Source organism: Tympanuchus pallidicinctus, unplaced genomic scaffold (assembly GCF_026119805.1).
Source record: "Tympanuchus pallidicinctus isolate F22 unplaced genomic scaffold, pur_lepc_1.0 scaffold16, whole genome shotgun sequence".
Taxonomy (NCBI): Eukaryota; Metazoa; Chordata; class Aves; order Galliformes; family Phasianidae; genus Tympanuchus; species Tympanuchus pallidicinctus.
The window spans coordinates 13,999,800-14,024,762 of record NW_026294679.1 but is presented as its reverse complement, the minus strand read 5'-3'; the positions used below and the strand labels follow the sequence as shown (position 1 = coordinate 14,024,762).

The following is a 24,963-nucleotide window of genomic DNA, read 5'->3' as shown; positions in this document are numbered from 1 at the left end:
GCTAATTTAAATTGGGGTTAATTACTTTGATATCTTAGCATATTTTTGATAAAAACATTTGCTGTTTACAGTATTGTGTTCTATTGTTCTGTAAAAGTACTGCTTTCTAATTAAAAAAATACTACATGTTGTCAGTGGAGACTGTAGATTGCATTAAGTCATGTCGTCAGAGCGAGGGTAGGAGGTGGCACATGTGATTTGCCAGTTTCATCAGTTGTAGTCTTATTGTAGAAGAGTTTGAAGGCATGTGGGAGAAAGAGCTTAACTAAGAAGATAACCTATTACTAACCCAGAAATCTAAGAGATAAGACAGAACATATGAGCTAAGCTAACTGCATATTTTGAAAACTAGGCTGTTTGCAGTTGTCCTGCTATGCTTTAGAGCTATAGAATAAGAGAACAAAAAATAAGTACAAGTTTAGGAGAGTAGTGAGAGAGGAATATGGACTCTTGCTGTCAATTCCATTTACTCCAGTACTGCATGCTGTTATTGAACTAAGTCACATATATATCACTTTATATCATTTAAGGTGGAATTCTCTGTCCAGTCCATAACAAAGAAAGCAAAAAAGATTCTGTTGATGATGATGCTAGAAATCAAATGACAGACAGTAGAAGTGGAGTTCACTGGCTTTATTCTTGAACTTGAAACAAGAGTGCAATCTGTTTTCTTTTCTAATTTTTCTAACTGGAGATGATGTTGTGATCTCCTTAAAGCATAGAAAGTGCTGCTCATTTACTGGTCTGAGATATAACTGAAATAAAAATATCTTTGCTCTGTTTAATTGGCCACGCTGCTTTGGCTCTTAGTTTACACGTGGATAATGCCAAAGTTCTAAAAAAAACTAGGGGTTTGAACAACTTCTGTCATTGCTTAAGTTCCAGTCTTGTATAGATTTGAGGCAAAATTAATGTTGAGCTACGCAAGTGTGGTTCAAGTTACAGTGTACACAGTGTCATGACTGTGTTTGATACAATGCGTTGTGGGTATGGGCAGTTCAGTGAGCAGACTTGCTTGCCTTTTCTACATCTGCAACAGGTTGAGCATGTTTTTCTGTCATGGAAATGCTGCACACTTATTTATAGATGTAAGCAGAGCAGAGGTTGCTGACTGTAGCCCTGCTTGATATTCTCTTAATGGTATCCAAATAACTTTTTGGCAACTGGTCCATACCTACAGTCATGTGAATACGTTCTGTAGCTATTTTTGGATGACACACTGCTCTTGTCATAAGAAAATTTCTGAGTGAGTCATTCAGTGATTACCAATGAATTGTGTATATTGTGCAGGGGGACAGTTAGCTGTATGTCTTAACAGAAATTTATGTGAAGTGTCCAGGTAGTATCCAGGAAGTTCAGTACAAAAAGGATGCTGCCAGAACTGTAGGCTTAAATGTGTGGAGTACAATCAAATTCTATTTTTGGGTATTCATATAGTAAGCAGAAAGCAAGCATGGATGACAAATATTTAATGAAGGCTGAAAGGGGCAGTATCATTTCAGTATGTTTACAATGCACTGCTCTGTTCAGTTGCTGATTAAATCTTTTGATCTCAAGGACAGCTTTAGTTATCCACTTTGATAAAATATTCTATAAAAATATGCAAGGTAGTGGGGAAGGATGTTAAGTCTTAAGACTGTTTTCTCTTAAATATCAAAAGTTAATTCTAGCCATGTCATAGCCCCAGTTGAACTTTACTGGGAAGTGTGGGAAGGAACAATACTGGGAAGTGGGGTAGCAAAATAGGGAGCAGTTCTTCATTGTAGCAATTCAAGGCTGCAGAAGAGGCTTTTCTGTTTGGAAACAACCTTATCCAATCCCAATCATAAACTGACTACAGTCTCCCTTAGAACTAGTTAAGTACTTTGCCCTGTTGCTCTTTCTGGAAAAAAAGTTTCAAAAACCTCTTTCTCAATGTTTAGAAGTTTCTTTTAACTTCCAGCCTAAATACATTCTTTGATTCCTAATTTGCACCATCTCTATATTGTTATTTAAGGACAACTCCTTGGTGTGTAGCCTTCAATAAATTATAAACATTGATCATGTGCCTTTCACAGCTTTTATGTGCTAAGATCAAAGAAGTCTGAACAAGCTCCTGTTAGTTTGTTGAGTAAAAGTGGAAAGGAATACTCAGAGCCTGGTAACTTGGTTCTCCTGAATTTAGAACTTATCTTACCTGCATTTAATAATTAACCTTCTGAAGTGTTTCCTAAAAGTCTTAAATGATATTGCTAATGCTAACCTTGGTGAACTGAAAATACTGAAACAGGTATTGGTGAAGACACAGTTTGTTCTACAGGCATGTACCAAGTCTTACAGTAGAGATGCAACTTCTCTTTTCCTGTTGTTCTGAAATGATTATATAATGTGTAATCATAGAAATTCTGTTCTTTGTGCTTATGTGACTTTGAAGACTTTCTATATGTTTTCCCATTTCCAATGCACTGATCCCAAAGGTTCTCCAACGTCTACTGTTGGATGGTGAGAGCCTCTTGTTTTTATACTAATGACTCTACTTTTAGCCAAGTTCACAAAGGAGCACGTGATATAAAATCAGTCTGAACAACAGTTTTAAACTTTTATTCGTTATGTCACCTATAATCAGTTTTGTATCTACTTTTATATCTACTCTTTTGTTACACCTTTATCATTTTTAACTCAATTAATACTTGCTGTGTGCTGCTGTATCAAATTTTTTGCTGAAATTTGGAGAGATTGAACTTCAGGTTTCCTTTGATTTAATATTTTCTTTTGAAAGTTAACTCATTCATTTCAGACTGGTATATCTTTTTACAACTATGTTGAAATTATCCTGCGGTTTGTGTTGTTGTTTTTTTTCTTAATGGTTCTCTTTATTGTTGATTACCTTTTAAATAAAAAATTTCCATGTTTTGAAGGATACATTCCATCCATACAAGATAACAATTGCCTAGGTTTCTTTCTCTCATCACACTTAAGCAGAACATCGTGTACTTGCCAGTCTAATCTCTGCTCTGATCTAGTTCACCATTCTAGATCTACTCACCGCTTTAAAAGTGCAGAACCCTACAGATTTCTGCTGGTGTTACAAAGGTTCTTTGTAAATTCCTACCTTGCATCTAATCTAAATGGCTCAAAAAACCCTATGGGCTTGATGTGGAAATCTTGACATGTGAAGATTTGAAATTTATTGTGAAATTGGGTTGAATTAATCAGGCAGTGGCTGAAGTTCACAAAGATTAAGTGACTTTTCATTCAGTTTAATGAATAGTATACTTCAAGTTTGAAGAATTCAAGGGTTTTTAAGCATACACTTGATGCAAGTGGTGAGGAAAATTGCATGTGTATTCCCTGTTTCCTCTTGTTATGCCACGCTCATCTCCTCTGCCAGCAGATGAGACAGTGGAATACCCTCATTGTAAGTGAAGCTTAACATTTCTAGGGTTATATTCAGCACATCATTTAGTCTTGGTCTATAGTCAAGCTGTTGTGCCTCAGGAAAACTGATTCAATGTTGCTTGAATAGAGAGTTTTCTGTTGGCTTATGAAGTCACTAGTACATCCACTTCTGGCTAAAAAGCTGCATTTTCTTGGTGTGTGTATGCACAAAAGAGTGAGGAAAAGGAACCTCTTCATCAACTGAAGGTTTTCTGTTTACAGAACATTGCAAACAATTATGCTTAAAATATTGAAGCTCCTTCCCCCCCCCCCCCCCCCCATCCCCCCCCCGAAATGAAAACAGTGTTCTAGGGAAACTCTGAGCTAGCAATCCTTCAGCCTAAATACCTTGATATTGATTTCAAGAAATAATCTTGGCTTTTCAGTTTCATTCTTAATTCACATTTTTGTGGGAACTCACATTAGAAGAATGCCTCTAGAGCTGGAGACATGGCTTTTGGCTTCTAAGTTGAAATGGATAATTAGGAATGAAAGAGGGGCACCTTTACAGACTTGCAACTCTAGCCTTTAACTCAGTTTCCAAAATAATATAGATGCTTATGTGTCATTTGAATTTCAAAACAACTGTTTTTTTTTGTTTTTTTTTTTCTTGTCGGTGTTCCATGTTAACTCTGTACATTTACTTAACTTGGAAAGGCAAGAGTAAGTCCTTTTCACTAATTCAATGAAGGGGGAAGTTCCAGCTATTAGGTAAAATGTTGCACGTTACCTGCAGAACAGTGCAGAAAATAGTTTCATGCTTTTTCCCCACTTCTGTACTTTTGAGTACTAAACAACCATTTTGTGTATTACATTTAAGCCTCTTGAAGTAAAAAATCTCTTTTTCTTTACATGCCTTTAAAGATGGTGAAAAGAATGCCCACCTAGACATTGTATAAACTGCAAAAGAAAGACGTGTTTTTTGCGAAGATCAATTATAGAAAATGTATTATAAGAATATATTTATTTATGATGGGATCTTAGTGGATATCTGAAAGCCCCAAAGCAAGATAAAGGAGAGGTGTATTGTCTTGATAGATGATAAATATCACTTAATAGATTGTTTTTGATAGGAGAGTGGATAAAGTAATCTAAATATTGAGCATAAATTTAATTGTTTCTAGATGCAGACAAACTGGACTGGTTCTCTTGTTATAATTTTGCATTTGTGTTGTTCTTACTGCATAAAAAACTCATTATAGACGTAATGATCTTCAATATATCTTCTGAAGCAGGTTGATGTTACTTCTGCAAGTGAACAGTATTGGGACAATATATTTTAGATCAGGAAATCAGATAGAAGTTTGAATTTTGATATAAACTTGTTTGAAGTGTTCACAGGGCACAGAAAATGCTGCATCCCTCAGAATCTGAGTTCAATTCTTACAATATGTGCTCTAATTTTTAAGGAACAAAGACACAGAGTTTCATTCTGAAAACTTGACTAACATCGTGTCTCTTTGATAATGCAGTCAGATGTAGTTTTCCCTGAATTTATCTGTTGACTGATACAAAGAAGAATTTTTAAAGATTCATTCAGAATAGAATGAATATGTCTGAATACTATATAGAGTAGACAGATATTATTAAATGAAAGACAGCAAACCCTGGTAAACAGTAGTTTGTAACATAAAATAAATTTTTGCTGAAACTTGAGAATTAGATATTGATAGCTTCTTGATAGTCTGATTCTTTAAGCCATACACTAATATTGTAATAAAATGTTTTGTCTTGTGATCTTATCACACCTGGAGAAAATAGACAATTTTCACTATAAAGAGATCTTATGTTAGAGTACCCTCACATTAATTCCAACATCGCCATGCTTCTCATTGTATCATTAATAAAGGAAGTCGCTGTCAGGTTTAAGAAGGAAAATCATTTGGAGTTGTCAGCTTTGACACTTTCTAGTGATAAATTCCTAAGATACATTATGAAAATAAGCAATTATTTTTTTTCCTGAAGTTGCAAGTTAGACATCTTTTAGATCTAATCCCCAAATGTTAGGTTCTATTAGTTTGAGTGATTTCATTGTACTTCCTTTGTACCACCGACTACATTTAGTTTATTCTGTAAATGAATAGCTAAATTTAGTTAGGTGTCTTTTTTTAATCTGTTTACTTAATTTACAGAGTTCAATTTTACAGTTTTGATTTCATTCACTTTTTTTTTTTTCTTTAAATGTTGAGTCTTTCATGGCAATAGCTATGGCCATTTTTGCATCACTGACATTCTGGCTGTGATGTTTTTCATCCCTTTGTATCATAGATTAATAAAATATCTCTAGAATGTATACATTTTATTGTACTTGAGATTTCTAAGATCAAAGTCTGACGTGTGCACTGGAGAATGAAGAAAAAGGAAAGCCTTGTTATTTTCATACTCTACTGAATTCTAACATAATCTCCAAAACTCTGGATCCTAAAGATCCATACCTGAACACTCCAAAATAAAAGAAAATAAAAATAAAAATAATTCTTGAGAGATTTGGCCTATGTAGTAAGTTAGTTGAATGCTTTGTTGTTTTTACCCGTCCTTTACTTTTCCCTCAACAAAAATTATGGAAGTTGAATAGATTTATTGGCTGCCTGGCTTTTTGTGTTTATCCTTTATTTCCCATATCCTGGGAACTTAAGTACTACTAGTAATAGAATGTGGAAACTACGAATTTAAGTTTATCTTGAAAAGGGGTCTGTTATCATAATCACATGTGACTTTTTAGATAACCGAGATACTGTAAATAGTCACTAAAGAGTTGTTCTTCTAAAGTCAGATGATCAGATATTAAGGAAAGAGTACTGTAACTCTTCTGTTTTGAATTCCCACATAATCATATGCACAGAATGGTGTGCTGCAATACTTCAAGGAATTATTCTAGTTTACTTCTCTAATGAAGCAGCTTCTTTAATCAAACAGAAGTCAGTAGGAATGCACAAGCATCTAAGTATATATTTCTCGCTGGGAGATATTTGAACTTGTCCTAGCTTGCACTAGAAGGAAATGCTGTTAGAGTGCACTATTTTTTTTTTTTTCTTCTGTAAAAACTCTAACATTCAGTGTATAACATTTCCATTAAGCAGTTAATGTTTTATATATTGATTAGGACCAATTCAGGATACTGCTCAGCCGATCTAGAATAAAAAGTGTACCTTTTAACATGTTATTTCTGTACAAGCTGGTCATGCTACTTTACATTTAGATAAAGAAATAAGGGCTGCTCTTTTGTTGCTAATAGAAATTTTGTGACGAAAATGTATTCTAATTTCTGAAATTGATAACAATTTTGCTATGCTTTCATTTGTGAGGAAGAGAATAACTGTCATGTTCTTAAATTGCACTTAGATGTTTTGGTGAAGATAATTTTTCATTTATCTATAAAAGATTCCTCAACAAGAAAAAAGAACGCTAGGATTACAGAATAAGACACGTAACTGTTCATGTTGAAACACTACTTCATCTTGCTATTTCATAGTATCAGAGAATTATCATTCAGGTTGGAAAAAACCTTCATCAAGTGTCAGTGTGACCTGCCAAGTCCCATCACTAAACTCTGTTCCGTAGTGCCACATCTATGTGTTTCTTAATAGCTCCCATGGAAGTATTTATGGGGACTCCTTCACGTTCCTGAACAGCCAATTCCAGTGCTTGACCACCCTTTTATGGAGATTCATTTCCTTTCATGAAAAAAGCTCTTTCTGACAGAAATGCTCATTCATACTCCTAACCAAATTCAAGGGAGTTCCCAGGGATGCCTATTGTAAGGCAGGGCTGTCACAAATTTGTCATGCTCCTCCTTTTTTGTTTTAACAAGTAGCTTGGGGAAAATGTCTTTCTCCTCCTCCAAATTATCTAAGAATTATCTACGTTTCTAAGTGAAACATTTCTTGTACTACTGAATCTACAGAATTCCACGGAGTGAGAAATTTACATTCTGTTTGGCTCAGTATCCAAGTATCAAATAACTCCATCTGTAGTTCTTAATACCTAACATACTAATTTTGATATTGAGTAAAAATTTTCATACATTTCTGTTTAATGTGTGTATCATATGGAATAGCTCTGAAAAATAAATTTTGAATATTAAAATCCAATGTGCAAAGCCATAAGGAAATTCTTTGCCTTTCTTTTTATTTAATGTCAAGGAGATAAATTAGTGAGGCTCCATGAGATGGGAACACTTGCCAGTTGTTTTCTTCTGAAACAACTGGACAATTCTTTCTAGAGTTCACTTAGTGTTACTCAAATAGGTATCGCAGACAAAGGCCCTATCCACCTCTTTGTTTACAGATAAGGCTTTTTTTCCTTAATATATAATGCCAAAAGTTACAATGCTTCTATTACATTTTTAGAAGACATCTTATTATGTGTTGATGAAAGAACAAAATTCAGTATAACTGTTTTATTTTTAAGTTAGTTTTTACATTTCTTTTAATTTCTAATTTCTTGCTCATTTGACTTGTTTGTTGTTCAGTGTATTCAATACATAGTTGCAAGCTTCCTTTTACATAGTCTGTTTTCAGACTTTTTTTCTTTTAAATCTATCTGTGGCTCTCTTGATGTATATCTACAATTTTTGTTGTCTTTCTGGGTTTTTTAATCTATTTTTTATTTATCTTTTCCCCTTCTATTAATTTGCAGCCATTTTAAATAATTTCTTGGTTTAGTTGTTTCTGAGACTAGTGTAAGGATGTAATATCTGCTAATGCCCGAAATTCTTGCTGTTTGCTTTTAAATTAATTCTTTTATCTGAATTTTTTTTCTGAGCGCAGTGAATATTTTGTGAAAGACAGCATGCATGCCCTAAGCATCACCTTGCCATTAACATTTTTAAATTGAAACCTTTATTTTTAGGTTTTAATGTATAGTCTCGGTGTATATGTTGTCTTTCCCCTCTATTTGTCAGAAGGATTACTGTAAGAGGAGACTATTAGCATGGCACACCACAAGATTTTACTAGCTAGATCTTGTCTCTCTACTAACAACCTCTACTCATTTATTGTATGTGTTGTTTGAATTTGTTAACAGTCAGAATAGGATATCACTGAAGGAAAAATTTTTCATAGACCTGAATCGTCACTAACGAATAGTTATATTTTTAATTGCTTGCACCTTTACAGTAAAAAATAAACTGATCAGTTGATTTAGTGTGTTTCTTGGGTAACTACACTCACAGTGATGAAGAGTAAGTGGACAGACATGAAAATAGTAAAAGCATTTTAGTATTTAAAAGTGTATGATGTTGGAATTCTTCCCCAAAAATCATGATGTCACAATCTTTTGCAGTTAGAATAAAGTCAGCTGTATTCGTAACAGTGCTAACTGAAGCTGGCGAGCTACCACCTTTGATTTAAGAAGTAACAAAACAGAGGTATGTCACTGTAAAGTGACTTTACATGCAGTTAAAGAGTTTTGCTGAATAATTACTAGGAGAATAGAGGAAAATGTCACAAAGGTGAGAATTGGCCAAATATTCATAATCTTGCATGAACAACTACTTAGTGTGTATTCAAACACTGCTTTTGAAGTCTTTAAAAGGAATGCTAGGAAATGGCAGTAAACTCAGAACGGAAAACAATTATCTGTTTATGTTTCACTGTGCAAGGAAAACTGAAATTTAGACTCCGTAAATAAGGAAGATTGCATCAGATACTGAGTTCCATCATCTGTTTGTTTCCTTATTCTGAAGAGATCTCAAGAGCACTGTAATTTTATTTAGCTGTTTAGGTCAGTTGTAGTTAAGTCAATCTCACCTTTAGCAAGTACTGACTCTCTTCCTGCTAAAATGATAAAGATAAGAATGGAAGAAACTACTTCATCACACTGTGAAGAATTTCCCCTCTGATCTGAGTAATTGTTCCTATGAGATCTTTAGAATCTAGACTTTCAATTTTCTCACGTATTATTTATATTTTTTTAGAGCATGAGGAGCACATTTGTCTGTTGGGGAAGCAGTTATTTAAATCTCCTCAGTGCAGTCTAGCATACTTTTGAAAGACTTATATCAACTTGTATTGAAATGTGATAGAACCTAGCTGAGGTACTGAGTGAGGAAAGGGCTGAGCATTTCTTGCATATGACTTGTTAGGCAACTGTTCAATAGCAAGAACTGTAATCATCCATAAAACCTTTGTCATGTTGTAACTGGGAAGAGATTAATTAGATTTCTTACTATGTTGTTTTATGAACTTTGAAGCTATGGTAATAAGTAATTTTATCTAGACTGGCCTAAAAATATGAGAGTCTGTAACCTACAGCATAGATAATAATGTAGATCTACTGAAGGTGTCATTTCCTGTGCTATTTTGACTTATTGTACACAGGCATAATTAAAACTAGTTATGGAACTAGCATTTCATGTCTTAACACAAAGATCCCTTTTTCTATTCCTGCACAATTCTTAAGAGAGTTTGTTCTTTGGGATCATGTTGTATGTATTCTCAGAGCATAGATATTGGGTAGTTTGGAGTAATTTTTTTTGTTTAATAGTGTTAAAACTACCTTGGATCTTAGTCAGTTCCTTAAAATGATTTGTAAACGCTTCTTTCAAATTATAGGCTCACACAGAAATTCAGCTTGGAAGAGACCTCCAGAGGTCATCTTGGTCCAAAACTGTGCTCAAAACAGGGTCAGCATTGAAGAAAAACCGGGCTACTCGGGGTTTTTCCAGTATGATCTTGAATATATCCAAGGATGGAGACCATATCACCACTATGACCAATCTATTTCAGTACTTGACTGTGTCAAAAGCTTTCCTATTTTAGTTTACATCTGTTTTCTAGTGCCCTCTCACCAACCAACATTGCAAGGAACCTGTATCTATTGTTATGTCCTCCTGTAGAAAAGCTCCTTCATTGTTAATAGGATTACAGAAGTCTGTTACATTAAAAATGTTTAAGTACTCAGCCTCACTTTAAAGATTGTCTTCCTTTTTTAGTGATTTTGATGCCGGAACAATATTGGAGGCAACCTATCTTGCCTTCTCTGTAAGAAGGAACTAATTATTCAACAGTATAAAGATTTTTTTTGAAAATAGTCAGTCTTGACAACTTCAGCATGCTGAGATTTCTGTATCCAAGGCAGAATTCAGAAAACAAATTATCTCTTTACTTTAATGAAATAATACCAGTGTCTTAAATCCATCAGTCTCTCAGAGATGAACTGAAGACTGTTTACTAGTAGACAGGTCAAGTGCTTTTGCCTTTTACCATAATAGGTAGAAGTTTGGTGTGTGACTTTGAGAAGATTTCAATAGAAACCTATATCATGCAAAGGGGTGATTTTAGCTATCTATCATCAAACATGTCTAAGATGTTGCTGGTGATCAGAATGACTGATCTGGGCTGCACTAAAACAGGAGTGGCCAGCAGGGAGAGGGATGTGATTTTTCTCCCTCTACTCAGCTCATGTGAGACCCCATCTGAAGTGCTGGGACCCCAGGCTTGGACACAGAACAAGAAGGATGTGCAGCTCTTGGAGCTGGTCCAGAGGAGAGCCACTGAGATGCTCAGAGGGTTCCTATGAAGAAAGATTTTGGGAACTGGGCTTGTTTAGCTTGGAGAAGGCTCTAGGGAGACCTCATTTTAGCCCTCCAGTACTTGAAGGGAGCATATAAACAGGAGGGAGAACAACTGTTTGCAAGGGTGGATAGAGATAGGACAAGGGGGAGTGGTTTCAAACTGAGACAGGGAGATTTAGGGTTAGAGATTTAGATTTATGAGGAGGAAGCATTTCACTCAGAAGTGGGAACAGGAAGCCCTAGGAAGTTGTAGATGTCCTATCCCTGGAGACATTCACCGCCAGGCTGGATGTGATTCTGGGCAGCCTGGTCTAGTGTTGTTGACTCTGCGCATAGCAAGGTGGTTGAAGCTGGCTTATTGTTACGGTCCTTTTCAACCCAAGCAATTCTATGATTCTATGAATGAAAATAGAGAAAAGATGCGAACACATGTTTTTGTTTTTAAGTCTCAGCCATTCCAGAGTGAAATATTACTGTCTGGACAATTCATGTTTAAAAATAAAATGTTGCATGTCAGAAGTGACTTGTCCTAAGACAAAGATATGTGTAATAAATACTTCCTAGGACTAGCCTTTATCTTGTCCTGGAGATCACTCCTTGACCTGTGAAACAGTCATAGAGAACTAAGCAAACCAATGTAGGAAAAGAGGAAAACTTACTCTGAGATTTTATTTTAAAATTATGAAAGCTAGAAACAAAATCTTTTTTTCAGAAGCAAAATTTCTAATCCTTGATCACTTGGCTAGGAAACTAGCAGTTATTAAGAATTATACCCCTGTTACGTCTCTACTCTGTTTTTTGCTTTTTTTCCCTTTGGTAACAAAATTCAAAGAATTTGGTATGCTTGTCATGGTTACCTCCTCTGCTAAATGCTTAAGATAACTCCCAAGGGAGTACAATGTTTTGCCAAATCTTTTATATAAATTTTAAAATAGTAGCTGTAGTATTCCTTACGTTATTTTTTTTTAAGATGTCTTTATGTGTGTTTAGCACACAAAGATGTCTATATGGGCTTCACATTGTCATCACTGATAACAAGAAATATCTTCCAAAATATTTTTGCAATTGCAATTGCTTAGGGAAATTATTTATGTATTCTTTCTGTATTAATACTCTTAGTTTTACTGGAAAGATCTAAGTCGTATTTCAGGTATGAAACTCTCGGTTAGTTGGGTCTCTTCTTTGAGATTTAGCCACTTAGAGAGGCATCAGAGTCTGTATCCATGGTGTAGTGATTTGATGAAGCTGCTTTTGAAAATAATTTTTTTTCAACTTTCCAAAGAGAGGAACAGATTTGGTTCAGAATTATTCCTGGTACTATCTGGTCCTCTTTCAGCTCTGAGTTAGAAGGCATTTCTAGTTCAGAGTAAATTTTCTTTGTTCTCTTAATTATAGCCATGGTGACTCTCCATTGGGTAAGGTGCTGTCCAAATGGAGAAGCTTTACCAGGAGATCATTTGTTCATATTTTCATTCAGTAAGTTTTAAGGCTTTGATATCATAGGCATCAGAGGATATTTTTGCTTTTGTTACAGTAACATTTACTTGAATAGTTAATGAGTAGATACCATGTTACTGTGACCAGGTCCATTGCCTAATGTTTCCGTATGTATATTTCATGCATAATGGGAGCTAGAAAAGGCTAAAAACTATCAAAGCAGCTAAAGAAGCTGATTTCCTCCTGAATGTGTTCACTTAAAGCTGGAACTGTATTAAAAAGCAGTTGCACTTCCATTCCTGAGAAGAGTTCACGAAGGTGTTAAAATTCTTTAAAAAAATAAATTAATTAATTAAAAAAAAGAAGCCACTAAATACCGATTTTTCTGTCTGTCTTTGAAAATACTTTTTTTTTTTTTTTTTCGAGTGAGCAGAATTGGGTTTACAATTAAATGTAGAAGTGGTTTTATTCATGCTTTTTGGTTTTGATGCATTTCTGAGAAAACTCTCTTACCGTCCCACTTAATTATTGTCATACGTGAAACAAGTCTGTCTGTTAGATTATCCTTTTTGGATTCTGGATTACTCATTCAGATAGGAAGTTTTTAACATGTACTAACTGGTAGCAATAGAAAACATATTTATTTAAAGTCATGAAAGGCCAATGCAGGTATGCAGTGTAGCATACAGTATTATAAAACAGCTGTTGCTGATTTTTTATTTTTTTTTGCTTGAGCAGCTGGTGATACTTAAAAACTGCAATGGCACATTGAGAATCATCAGTGTGATAACAAGTCCCACAGTCTGTGCTGAGTGCTAACAGAGACACTGGTAAAGTCTAAGCAGCAATGAAGAGCTCTAGATGTAATCATCACAGGCAGTAATTCCTACCAGTTCTACAAATAAAGTAAATATATACTTCCTGTCATGCACCTTCTAGTAGCCTAGACATAATATTAATGTAAAGACAGTTTGTGATGGTTTTGAAATTTTCATTTTTCTTCCTTCATCTATTCCTCAGAAAAATGAGATAAATTGAAGGTATTGCAAGCAAGTTACAGTGTTCTGGGCTGCTTCACATACTTGTCAGTTTAGCTTCACTTCTCAACTTCCAAATTAAAATACAGCTAATGAATCTTGGTGAATATACCACTTTTACTACACATTAGATTATTTTGCAATGGCTCTGTGTTGAACCTATTTCAGACATGAGAGGAGGCCAAGGAAGCTTCAATTGATTATTTTTTTCAATCCCAAGCACTTATTAAAGTTTTGGGTATTTTAAAAATTCTCTTCCTCCTATGTTGATATCTTCAGATACTGCTGTCAACAGAGTTCTCCAGGAAATTATTTTGGATTCCACAATGCAACGTGAATCAGTATTTTTAATAGAGTCCTAGCTCACACCTGTAACTCTTGCTAGTATTTTTGAAGCCCATAAACTGTACATTATAGTAATTACTAATGAGAGTTATCAACATTGTACACTGCTAGAATTACAGTTTACTGTACTTTGAATTATTCCTATAGAAGCTTTTCAGCTGTTCTGAGGAAACTTCCAATGGTTTCACACACAACTTTTGATCTCTAACGATAAATAATACTAATTTTCTGAAATTTTGCTGCTGTACAATATTTTCTATGAGTATCAAAGACTGGAATGAAATAGATACCATTATAATTTTATTGATATTGTTTTATTGCAGAATACTGAACAAAACCTTCATGACTGAACTATGCATACAAAAAATAAAAACAACCCACTCTTAAACTGCCAAAAAAAAAAAAAAAAAAAAATCTGCATGTGTTCAAATACAATCAAAAGCTTCAAGTCAGATTTAACTATTTAACTTTAGACTTTAATTCACTGCTTCTTTCCTGAAATAAATTTGTTTCCCAGCTTAAGTTTCTTGACATTTGATGGGTTTTCCCTGCTATATTCGCCAACATGTCAATGTTAATGGGAAATATTCACAGTATCCATCATCAGCTGATAGTCAAATTCATCTCATCCTGGACTGAGGTCACATTAAATAAATCCCTTGTCAAAATACAGGCCACGTAAGACATTAAACTTTCATGTAGATTATAAATATGCAAATAGGGTTTGCTTCCTATAGGGAGGAGAAGACTTCCTGTGTGTGTGCACTAATGAGCTTGCACATATTGTATCTCTCATCCAGGACTCATTGAAGCTAGTGCTGGTGTATTTGCAGCTTGGTGTGAGCACATATAGCCATTCTATGTGTGCCTGCTAATGTGCTAAGATTGTAGCTCTTATGTTAGCTACATATGGGCTGTTCTGTGTATAAACTATGCCTTTTGCTAGTGCTAGTAGAAGAGAGCAGTTATGGATAAGCTCAGATATAGACTGGGAGTGTAAACACATTCTCTCTCAAACATAACCTTGTCTGAGGGCTACACAAAACCAGTGTTTGAATAACTGCAAGATATTTTAAAAATATCTTCTCTAATGTGCGTTTTATGATTACTGGTTTTAATTTCATTTCTTTTTTCCAGTAGGGCTTTGTGGTTGTTTTTTTTAACTTTTGGAAATGCTCTGAAAATGTTCTGCAGGTGAATAAATACCAGCAATGTCAAGTCCTCAGGGCAGGTACGGAAGAAGGTAACAATCATACAGTGTTTGAAAATGAATTGTAGGTTAAACAATAACTTTCAGGGAAGATTTCTTCAGTGTAATTACATTTAGTTCCTGAGTATTTGAGAGGATGTCTTAGTGCCCATTTAGCATTATCCTAGTTAGTTCACATTGAGCATCTGGTGCTTCTTTATAAACAACATATTTAGTCTATTAGTTTTTCATTGAGTCTTCTGGGAGTTAGATGGTATAAACAGCTTAGAGCTTCCTGTTTTTTTTTTTTTTTTCTTTTATTTTTTAAGGAAATTTTAGGTAGGAAGGAGAATGTGATGCTTTGATATGTTTGTTGTTTGTTTTGTTCCATTTTCTGGTTTTAGTATGTTCTTGCAACCATCTGTTCTCTTTAATTTAGTTTAGTTTAGTTTTGTTTTTGCCACAGTGTTCTTACTCAGGGTGAAACTGTGCAAAACTGTGTGCTGCTTACATCCTCATAATAAGGTGTTGGCTTTTGCACAGAGACAAGATTCCTTTGTGCCAAAAGCTTTAATGCTCAAAACCTAAAGAAAAGTAAAATTTCATTAATGGCTTTCTTGTGACCTCTTTTTATTGAAAATTAAAAAAAAAAAAAGTGATTACCAGTATACTGATACTAAATAAGTAGCAGTTGATTTTGTAAGAACCTCACAAGCTCTTTGTTCTCTGATACTGGATTTCAATTGAGAGGCTGTTTGACAGCACTGCTCACGGGAGCTCTTCCTGCTTTCCTTTTTCTGGGGCATAGTTTAGGTGGCTCTTCAGACATTTCAGCATAATGCAGCCAGAATAATTTCACTTATGCAATTTAGCTTCTTCCATGTTTTATTTTGCTCATGTGTTTTAACATACATTCCACAGAGGACAGCAGTTACTTTTAACAGAATTTGCTAATTTAAGAAACAATCGCTGGAAGCCAAAACTGTGGCATAATATTAGCTAAAACCTGCTCAGAGAGCAAAAGGCATAGTTATCATTTTTCATGACATTTATTTTTGATTAATCATGCTTTAATGAAGAAGCTAATTAGGTGACTGTGTGTGACATGATGTTCTATAAGTACTAGCTTTATATCCAAATAGAAATCAGATTAGACTAGGAACTCCTGTAATGCAACTGCAAGATGAACTTTAACATTTATCTCAAATGCTCATTAAAAAAAATCAAATATAAGGACTACAAGTTGATCAGACAATGCTTTAAACTCAAGGGGATCAAAACATATCCATTGCTTTTGTCGTGGAAGATATTCCTTCTCTCTCTCATCCTGGCAGAAAAACTTGCTGGCTATCCATTAAATGCATGGAAGCAACAGGTTTTCCTCAGCTTCATCTCTTGAGAAACACTGTGAAATTTCATGACTTCGAAAGAAGTGCTCAATGGTAGGAACAAATAGGAATTAATGATACACTTTTTAAAGGGGACCGTGACCTCTTCTGTTCTCATATGGTCAGATAAATTTCTCTCGATTTCTGAAAGCTGACTTACAGATTAAAGAAAGTCCCAGAGAATTCATTAACCTATTGCTTTTTCTCTTACTCAATATTTTCAGTAACAGTCTGATTTGGATAGAGAGGAAAGAATTTCATAGAGATGAATACCAGGCATCTAAGTCTAACTAATCTATATCAGAGGGATTCCAAAAAGTAGGTCCTCCTCTTAAAGGCCCATTTACCCTCTATGTATCTCTGAATTTGATTTCTGTAATCTTAAAGACAGTCTCTGGATCCCTTCCTTTACCCATTTCAACACTTACTTCTCCTCTTGAGTTTTCCTTTGAGATGGCAGATGTCTGGGGAAAAGAAACAGCAAGATAATTTGTCTGTGGATGTTTTCTCATTTTGCTTATTCAGCTAGCAAAGACCTGAGGACTGATTCTCAGCATGAGTGATTATAGGCAGCAAATATTCCACAGCAGAAAATATTTCATTATAGATGCATTCAAAGCCTCAGCCAATAGGTGAATTTGAAAGAAACTTAAAAATGAAGTGACAGGGTATTTAAACAAAACAAAGTTCACAGTGGAAAAGTGAAATAACAGAATCGGACAGGGAGTTTGTTGCTCCCTTTCAATCCAACTTAATCAAATTGTAATTTGAAACTTTTCCAAATCTTTGGAAGTCTTCAATTCAAAAGTTTTCACATATTTATATTTACATGTATGTATTTGACTGTGTCTATATGTTAATTATTTATGTAACTCTGCCATGTATTCACTCCAGCCAGTTTAGTAGCTGACTCTTGCATTCTATTAGGACACTTGAAAAAAGATTTAAAAAAAAAAAAAAAAAAGTTGAAGAATAAGAAAAGAATACTAGTCTTTCAGATGAACTCTTATGTATTTCTTCATGAAGGCTTTTTGTTTTATTGTTTGTCCAGATAATAGATCTTCAGTTTATTGCTGATGGAAAAATTCTATTTAGGTTTTAAAATACAATCAACATAGTTTTTAAAAGTATTGTTTTACTTCAAAAGCAGTTTTGCGCAAATACTGGCAGATCTTTTTCCAGACAGAGATACACTTTATAACTTACCTTGCACAGAAAAGGTAGTATTAATATTAGAGTCTGAGCAGGAGAACTACCTCACCTCCTGCAGGATCCAAATTAAAATCAAGATTGTTCATTAGAAGGTGCACACCACTGTTTCTTAAAAAGGCTACTGTGGCGATTGAAAGGTCTCCAGTACATTCATTTCCTTTTTGAATGTGCCTCTTTGTTGCTAGTGGCATCTATGGATCCCTTTACTTAAGTGGATGAGACAATTCAATAATTAGTCAAGGCTTACTGTTTCCAGTCTGGTCTTTATTATGAAAAGTGTTGAAAGTTCTTTCACTTTTCAGACTTCTTAATGCAGCACTAGGCTGAGCCTTTTAGGTGCCTCTTGCATTTGCAAGCAGCATCTTCTATCGTGTAATTTTTTTAATACTTTAAGAACACTACTATATTTCTTTCACAAAATTGCAAAAGGTAGGATTTTTTTTTACAGTGGTGTCAAATGACCATTTTTAAAGGAAGAGATGAATAAAAGGCATAGGTGGATAAGAACAAATGATTGCAACCAGAAACTAGATATGGATGATGTTTGTTTTACTTAAAGAATTTGAGCATGGCTTAGAAATGATCAAAAGCGTGCTCGGCTGTGATATTGTTCCTTGTGAAGTGACTTTTTGCTCTGAGTGGAAAGTGGCCTTTCAGTCACCTCTGGTAGTTCTAATAATGCCTTTGTTATCTGAAGATTTTTCTCAGAAAGGATTCACTTTCAGTATGTATTCCAGATTCTTTCCTACTCAGATGAAAGAACCGGTTCTTATTTAGTAGTAAGATTTGTTTCCCAGCCCAGTCAAGGTTTGTTCTCCCTCATACAGGGTGCTTAACAAAAAGTGAGATTTCAACTGTTGGAAAAAAAAATGATGTTCTTTTGTTTGTGTTTTTTACTATTTTACAATGTGTTTTTTAAATTCAAATCTGGGAGTACTGGGTCAGGGTGCACAAATGTCAAAGATTTTTGCCTACAAGAGTTGTAAACTAAACATAAAAAGTCAATAAGTAGATTTAAACAAACAAACAAAAAAAAAAAACACAAAACAAGGAGATGGGATTAACATGAAGAAACAAATAAAATAGTAGATACTGCTTTAGCTGAGAATTAACTGATTCTTGGAGGCTATATAACAAAGAATTTAAAATGGAGTAATGGGGTAATGAGTTAACTTTGCAGATATTTTCTGTGAGCTTTTGGGTACCAAAGGGCACAGGAGCAAACTTCAGTCTTCCTGCGTATAAAGAAATAGGCAACAGAAAAATGTACAATTGAGTGATGATAAATTAAAAATGGCAGCAGGCAAGGATAAAGTTATGAAGCACAGAGCACTGTTTCAGAGTTTATTAAAAAATTGTGTGTTAATCTGGCACAGTACTTTCTGCTATCTTTAAACTGCAGCAACTGCAGAATCCAAATGTTATATTTAAAGATCAGAGCTTTCTGAAAATACATCTGATTCTTTCTGTCCTTTTGTGTCAGGTTGTTGAAATTTTCACTGTGAATGGCTACTGCCATGCTTAATTAGCAACCAGATCATAAGTGAAACTGCTTCTTCACCAACTGCAACCAGCAGGTATTGACAAGAAAGCTATGTAAACTCTATAAATGACTGCCAGCATGCTTTAAACAGCAGAAAAATATATTCACTTCAATGTCCCTCAGGCATTTAGCTTTATATATTACACAGCAGCTTTTACTGGAAATGGGAGCATTGAGCTTGTGAACCTGCAAAAATCTATAGGTAATGCTTCAGCTGTTTGAAAGACTCCCCATTTTTATTGGTAGAGTTTTGTCAATATTTAACTCCGTGGGTCCAATTTTTTTTTTTTTTTTTTTTTTTTTTTTTTCCAGAGGAATAGAGAAACAAAAAGGATGTGTTCTTTTTTTTTCTTTTCCACTGTTCGGGAGACTTTAATCCATTTATTTTGTATCTTTTTTTTCCCAGGTATCAGGACAAAAAACTTAAAGCTGTCCTTTCTCCATGACAGGTCTTTCTGCTGCTATGGAATTCTTAATTGTTATAGTAAAATAATTATGATAAGCAGCACACACATACGCACGCTCATATGTGTATGTATATACATGTACACACATGCACAAACAGAAGAATTGTTTAATCATTATTAAATTCTGGAATGTATGTGTACATGAAAGCATCTCAATCTTTATAGAAATGTTATGGAAGTAAGATTCATAAAGGTGTTCTGCACACATCACATTGCTTTGGAGAATGTGTATTTGTACCTTGATTAATTATGAAGTCCTCTGTAAATTACTAATTTAAGAGTACTTGTGAACACCTATGCAGAATTTCTCTTTATAAAATTGAAAACCAATACACTTTTTTTACGCCTAGTCAAAGAGATATCCATGTGCATTGTTAACTGCATGAATTCAAGAACGCTATATTTTGCACTAAAGCTGCCAATTCATCATACCAGCCAATGTTAGATTTTTTTTTGGTATATTGAATTTTGAATAAGTGCAACTTGTAACAATGTTTTTGTAGGTTGTATAAGAAAGCTATGTAATATCCATCACTGGAAGATTTTTCTAAGGTCAGGTTATACAAACATTTGTCAGGAATGATTTCAATATAGTTGATCCTGCCTTGGGGCAGAGAGACAAACTAAGTGACCACCTGAGGTTCCTTTTGGCCTGTTTTCTGTGAGCCTGTGGCATTGTGATGCCACATATAGATAGGTATATAAAAGTTGCACTGGTATAAAAGTTTATTTTTGATATTTTATGCTATTCATTTTTATTAAGCTCAGGAAAGGAGAGTAGTTCCTAATTAATTTGGAAGCCTGAAATGCCACTTAATTGGAAGCTGTATTTTAAGATCTACCTTGAGACTGATAAATAACAGAGTAAATGAAAGAGATAAAAGCAAAGTAGGATAGATTAGAATTTGAGAGTCTGCTAAATCAATCTTTTTGACATATATTCTAAAAGGAATTCTTCCATAAAGACAAAGGAAAGTATTGCTATGATATGTGTATGAGGAAGAAAGACTTGCACTACCTGGCAGACTTTTGGAGACTTGAGTGTTAGACCAGGCAACCCTGACATTGTAGAGTATGAAGTTCCAACCATGATATGTACTGAGAATTCACAGCTTCCGTAAATTCAGCACATTCTCAAGAGCTGTAATGTTGACTACTGAGTTACAAACTCGATTGTCTTGTCAGAGATTTTCCATCTGTGCACTTTTAACTGGAGACAAAGAAAGACTTGAAAATATGATAGTGTTAGAATATTGCCTTCATTTCATCTAGAAAAAAATGATACATTTGTTGGAGTTTTTAGCTTTTACTAATCGTTTATATTAATGGCATGCTTGTTCAGATAGTTGTGTGAAGTTCATAAAAATTGTTTGCAGCTTCTACTCTGTGCCTGTTGATGGAATGAAACTGCACCATTACCTTTAGGATTCTTCAAAGGTATAGATGGTGGCAAATGGCAAGCAACAGCACATGCCTCTGCAGCTATGCCTGCAATTTATAATCAACTCAGGTCAAAATCTTCTTGAACTCAAAAACTGAAAACTCAAGGGAGGTATTTACTAAACTGAAGTTAAAAAGTATATTGTTCTGTAAGATACTTCTCTTTTTGGGAAAGGATGGAGTAGCTGGGACATAAGAGGAGAAAATTCAAGTACTATTCCTGAAGAGAGAATGGTCCAAATGTGGAAAATCAATTCTCAGTCACGCACTCAAGTCTCTCACTCAGTCCAAGTACTTGACTGTTCTCCCAAAGCCTGTATAAGCATCCTAACTGAAGCTCATCAAACGTGTCTTAACAAAGTTTTTTGTTTAAAAACATTCAAGTATTTTCAATTGGATTTTATAGAAGGAAAGTCAGTTTGTAAACCTTGGCATTTATATAGCTTAGCAGTAGTGATCTTTAGTACAGGTTGCAGTTTCAATTAATATAACTTAATTTTGTATGTTGCTTCTTTCATCCAGAAGAGTCTAAGCCTAGTAGAATTTAACCAAAATTAAATCTAATTTGAAACAGTATCTCAAGCAAAAGAGATTTTTCATGTCTGACTCTTGCAGTGTGCCTTACTCATAAGTCTGACCATATCTGAAGCCTGCTAATAATGTGTATCTGTGCATATGCATGCAAGTTTTTGCTATATTTTAATCAACTTAAGTCGTCTAATATTTTGGGTAATGGAGTCCCCCAAAATATTACTTAGTTATGATTTTTTTGAAGTTTATTCTGTTTAATATTATTGCTTAATGTTACTGTCATTGAAACATGTATGCTATTAAGCATTAGTTGTCAAGGACTCCTTAAATGCTAATGAATAATAATGGACTGCAAGTATTTAGGTTTTTGCAGCTGACCCATTTTTAGGAATTTTTTGCAACACTTGCAGATTCAGAATACAAACTACTCCATTTATAGAGCATTCATTAAAAATGAAATAGCAATTTAGTACAGGAATAGTTAAGAGGTCACTGAAAGTTCCTGCAGCATGGGACTAAAGCATTTATTTGTCATACTGTATACCATTTACTATCAGTAAGACTGGAAACTGGTAACATGCAAGAAACGTAGGCTGCTTGCTGTCTCAGATACCTACATACAAGATGAGCTTTTTTTATTGTGAGTAGTAGTATTTAAATAGTAAAAGTACTGGTGATGGTAAGAATGCAATGAAAAAATCTCATATAAAATGAGACATAATATTTTGTTGCATTGAAAAATATTTAACATCCACTCTGTGTTTGCCAGTGAATCAAATCAGAAACACAACCATTTAAATATATATATATATATTTTTTTTTTAACTTATCGCTTTGGGGAAAATAAGGGCATTATTAAAGAAATAGTAAAGTCCTTTTTTGTGGCAAACAAGCTTCAGGAGTCTGGGTGGGACAGATTCCAGTGCAGGTGTGATATTTGCAACATGAAGATGAAGCAGTTTATAAAAAAAATGTTGGGGCTGCTTTTGTTAGGATAGGAAAAGGAATAAATGCCTAGAAATTGCCATTTCAAGGTAGAATTTAAGCAGGTTTAAATATATTCAAAACTGGAGTAAATATCTTTTTTCTCCAGAACTGCAAAAGAAGAAATAAAAATATCTCTGTGGGGATTTTTTATGTACAGTTTTTCAGGAGATGTTTTGTGACAGAATATTTTACCTATTTTCCTCTTCAGAGCTAGGTAAACCTAGCTGGAAATTAGGACAAATTTGTTATACACTGATGTAGTTCACAGAGCAAAAATTGCAGCATACCTTGGAAGCCCAAAGGAAGTTACATTTCTAAATTGTTCGTGTAGAATTTATTTTTTATTCATGAAAACTGTATATAAAGATTCAGAATTTAGCTTCTACATTTTTATGGTAATAGTCAGTTTCTGGTGAAGGTTTGGTAAATCCATCATGCAGTGACTCTACAACCGGGCAGAGTAATTTTTAATTGCACATAAAACATAAAAAGAATTTGGATGGTACATGCTGATAAGAAAAATTTTGACCTTGGTAACACATGAATTAGATTCTCTTGCTCAGTCTCAAAAATACCTCTTTACTTAATCTACTGGGAGTAAGTTACAGCTAATAGCATGTAAAACTAGAACACTCCTTTATTTTGGTTTCTGTCATGTACAAGACTTGCAGTCTTTCCCTCCTTTATCTTTTAGTCCTCAGCTAAATTCCTTGTTCAACCTCTTTCTGTGAAGGAAAGATTTAGTGCTTGATTGACTTACATAATCCATAATTTACCTGAAAATTATTTCATCTTCTGGCTATCTTTTATGTTATCATCTCTGCAGTGGGTAAATAGAGACTGTGAGAAAATGTGAAGATTCACTGGGCATGAGATACTAAAGAGGCAGCTGAAAAATTTTTGTTTAAAAGTATCATATATTTAAAGTAGTTTCCAGCTAGACTAATCTGGAAACAGCTTCTATTATACAATACTTTCAAGAAATAATCGTGTATGTTTATTTCCTAAATTCATACAGTATGAATTTTATTGCTTGGGCTACAATATCTGCAATATGGCAGATACATCCAGTTTTTTCTTCAAGTATTCTCACCATTGTTGGGAGGGGTATATGTACTTCTCAATCTTGAAATAGAGGCACAAAATTAAATGTAGGTGTGTACCATCCTTCAGTTGCATTTTTGTGCTATATATTTACAAATTTGCTGAAGCTGATTTCTTCCTTTTCTTAATTCTTCTGTAAACAGAACTCTTCTGGACAGTAATTTTTTCTACAGATTTCTAATAACCAGTATGCAAGGATATATTATTCTGCACAGATTGTTACAGAATGTTTTGTTTAATGACATCTGAGAACCTCTGACCATTAGTCCTCTATTCCAGTTTTTCTGTTGTGGATAACAGCATTCACATAGAATGCTCTGAAAGTAAAGCCTCCTATTTATTTCCATGGAAACTTCAACAGATATAAAGAGTACAGTAACAGTAACACTATTCCATAAAGCACGTTTTCATCTACAATACACTTTTTTTTTTTCCAACATAGCCACCACCACTAGCTGCTTCATGTGGATAAGCTGTTTGAGATGTTCTTTATTTTGTGGTATGACAGCTGTGTGTAGCTATCCAGAACATGGCTTCATGTCCTTCATGTCTCTGTCACTGCTGCTGAAACATACCACCCACCACCTCACTGTGATCACATCTGCTGATTTGTCTCCATAAACATTCAGCAAACATCAATGAGTGTCTGTATGTGCCTTTTTTTTTCTACATGGAAGAATTCAGTGACATATCCTTAATGGAATATCCTGTAATGGAATATTAGTGGAAAGGTTCAACTTCTACTACCATACCACCACCATCTTCCTCTGACATCATAGAGCAAGATAATAAAATAGGAGGCATTACATTTGAAGAAGGTCTTGTATAACAGTACTTCTTTATTATGTGTATTGTTGAGTGTGTGTGTGTGGTTTGGTGATTTCATTTTTTTGTTTGTTTGTTCTTGTGGTTTTGGTTTTTTTTGTGAGGATTTAAATATGATATAGCCACAATGTATGTATGTACAGCACAGTGTATGTATTTGCACAAATATAGAAGTAGAATCTAAGTCTATTAGTTATTTGTCATTAAAATGACAAATAGTGTAGTTTTATCTAAAGATGCTTAGTGGTTTTTGCTTTTTGTAGTTTCCTTTGTCTTCCCCACTCCTTTCCTCTTTCTCTAGCAGCTTTGCACTGCTTTGTTACGTTATAATTTTAAATACATCACATTCAATTTATGTTGCCTACTTAAGAATGCAGGAGATCCATAAAACATCTTCATGAAATGGGTTGGACTTCATGACTTATTTCTCCTGACACTTCTCAATTTCACAAAAATTTGATTTCTGAAACATTCTCCAACTGTGACCAGCAATTACATTATTTGGCTTTTTAATATCAGGGGAAG

The 24,963-nt window shown here is 34.4% G+C and overlaps 1 protein-coding gene across 4 annotated transcripts in view; it reads left to right on the top strand.

Annotated features, from left to right (window-relative positions):
• The window catches only part of LOC128077745 (heparan sulfate glucosamine 3-O-sulfotransferase 1-like), a 47,931-nt gene that overhangs the window by 7,825 nt on the left and 15,143 nt on the right, over positions 1-24,963 (top strand). Inside the window, exon 3 of one of the 4 annotated variants that reach the window (XR_008205166.1) lies at positions 9,972-10,583. The exons of the other annotated variants lie outside the window; for them this stretch is intronic. The gene's annotated coding sequence lies outside the window, so the exon portion shown is untranslated. Of the gene's footprint in view, positions 1-9,971; positions 10,584-24,963 lie in introns of those variants that run through there. 4 annotated transcript variants of the gene reach the window in all.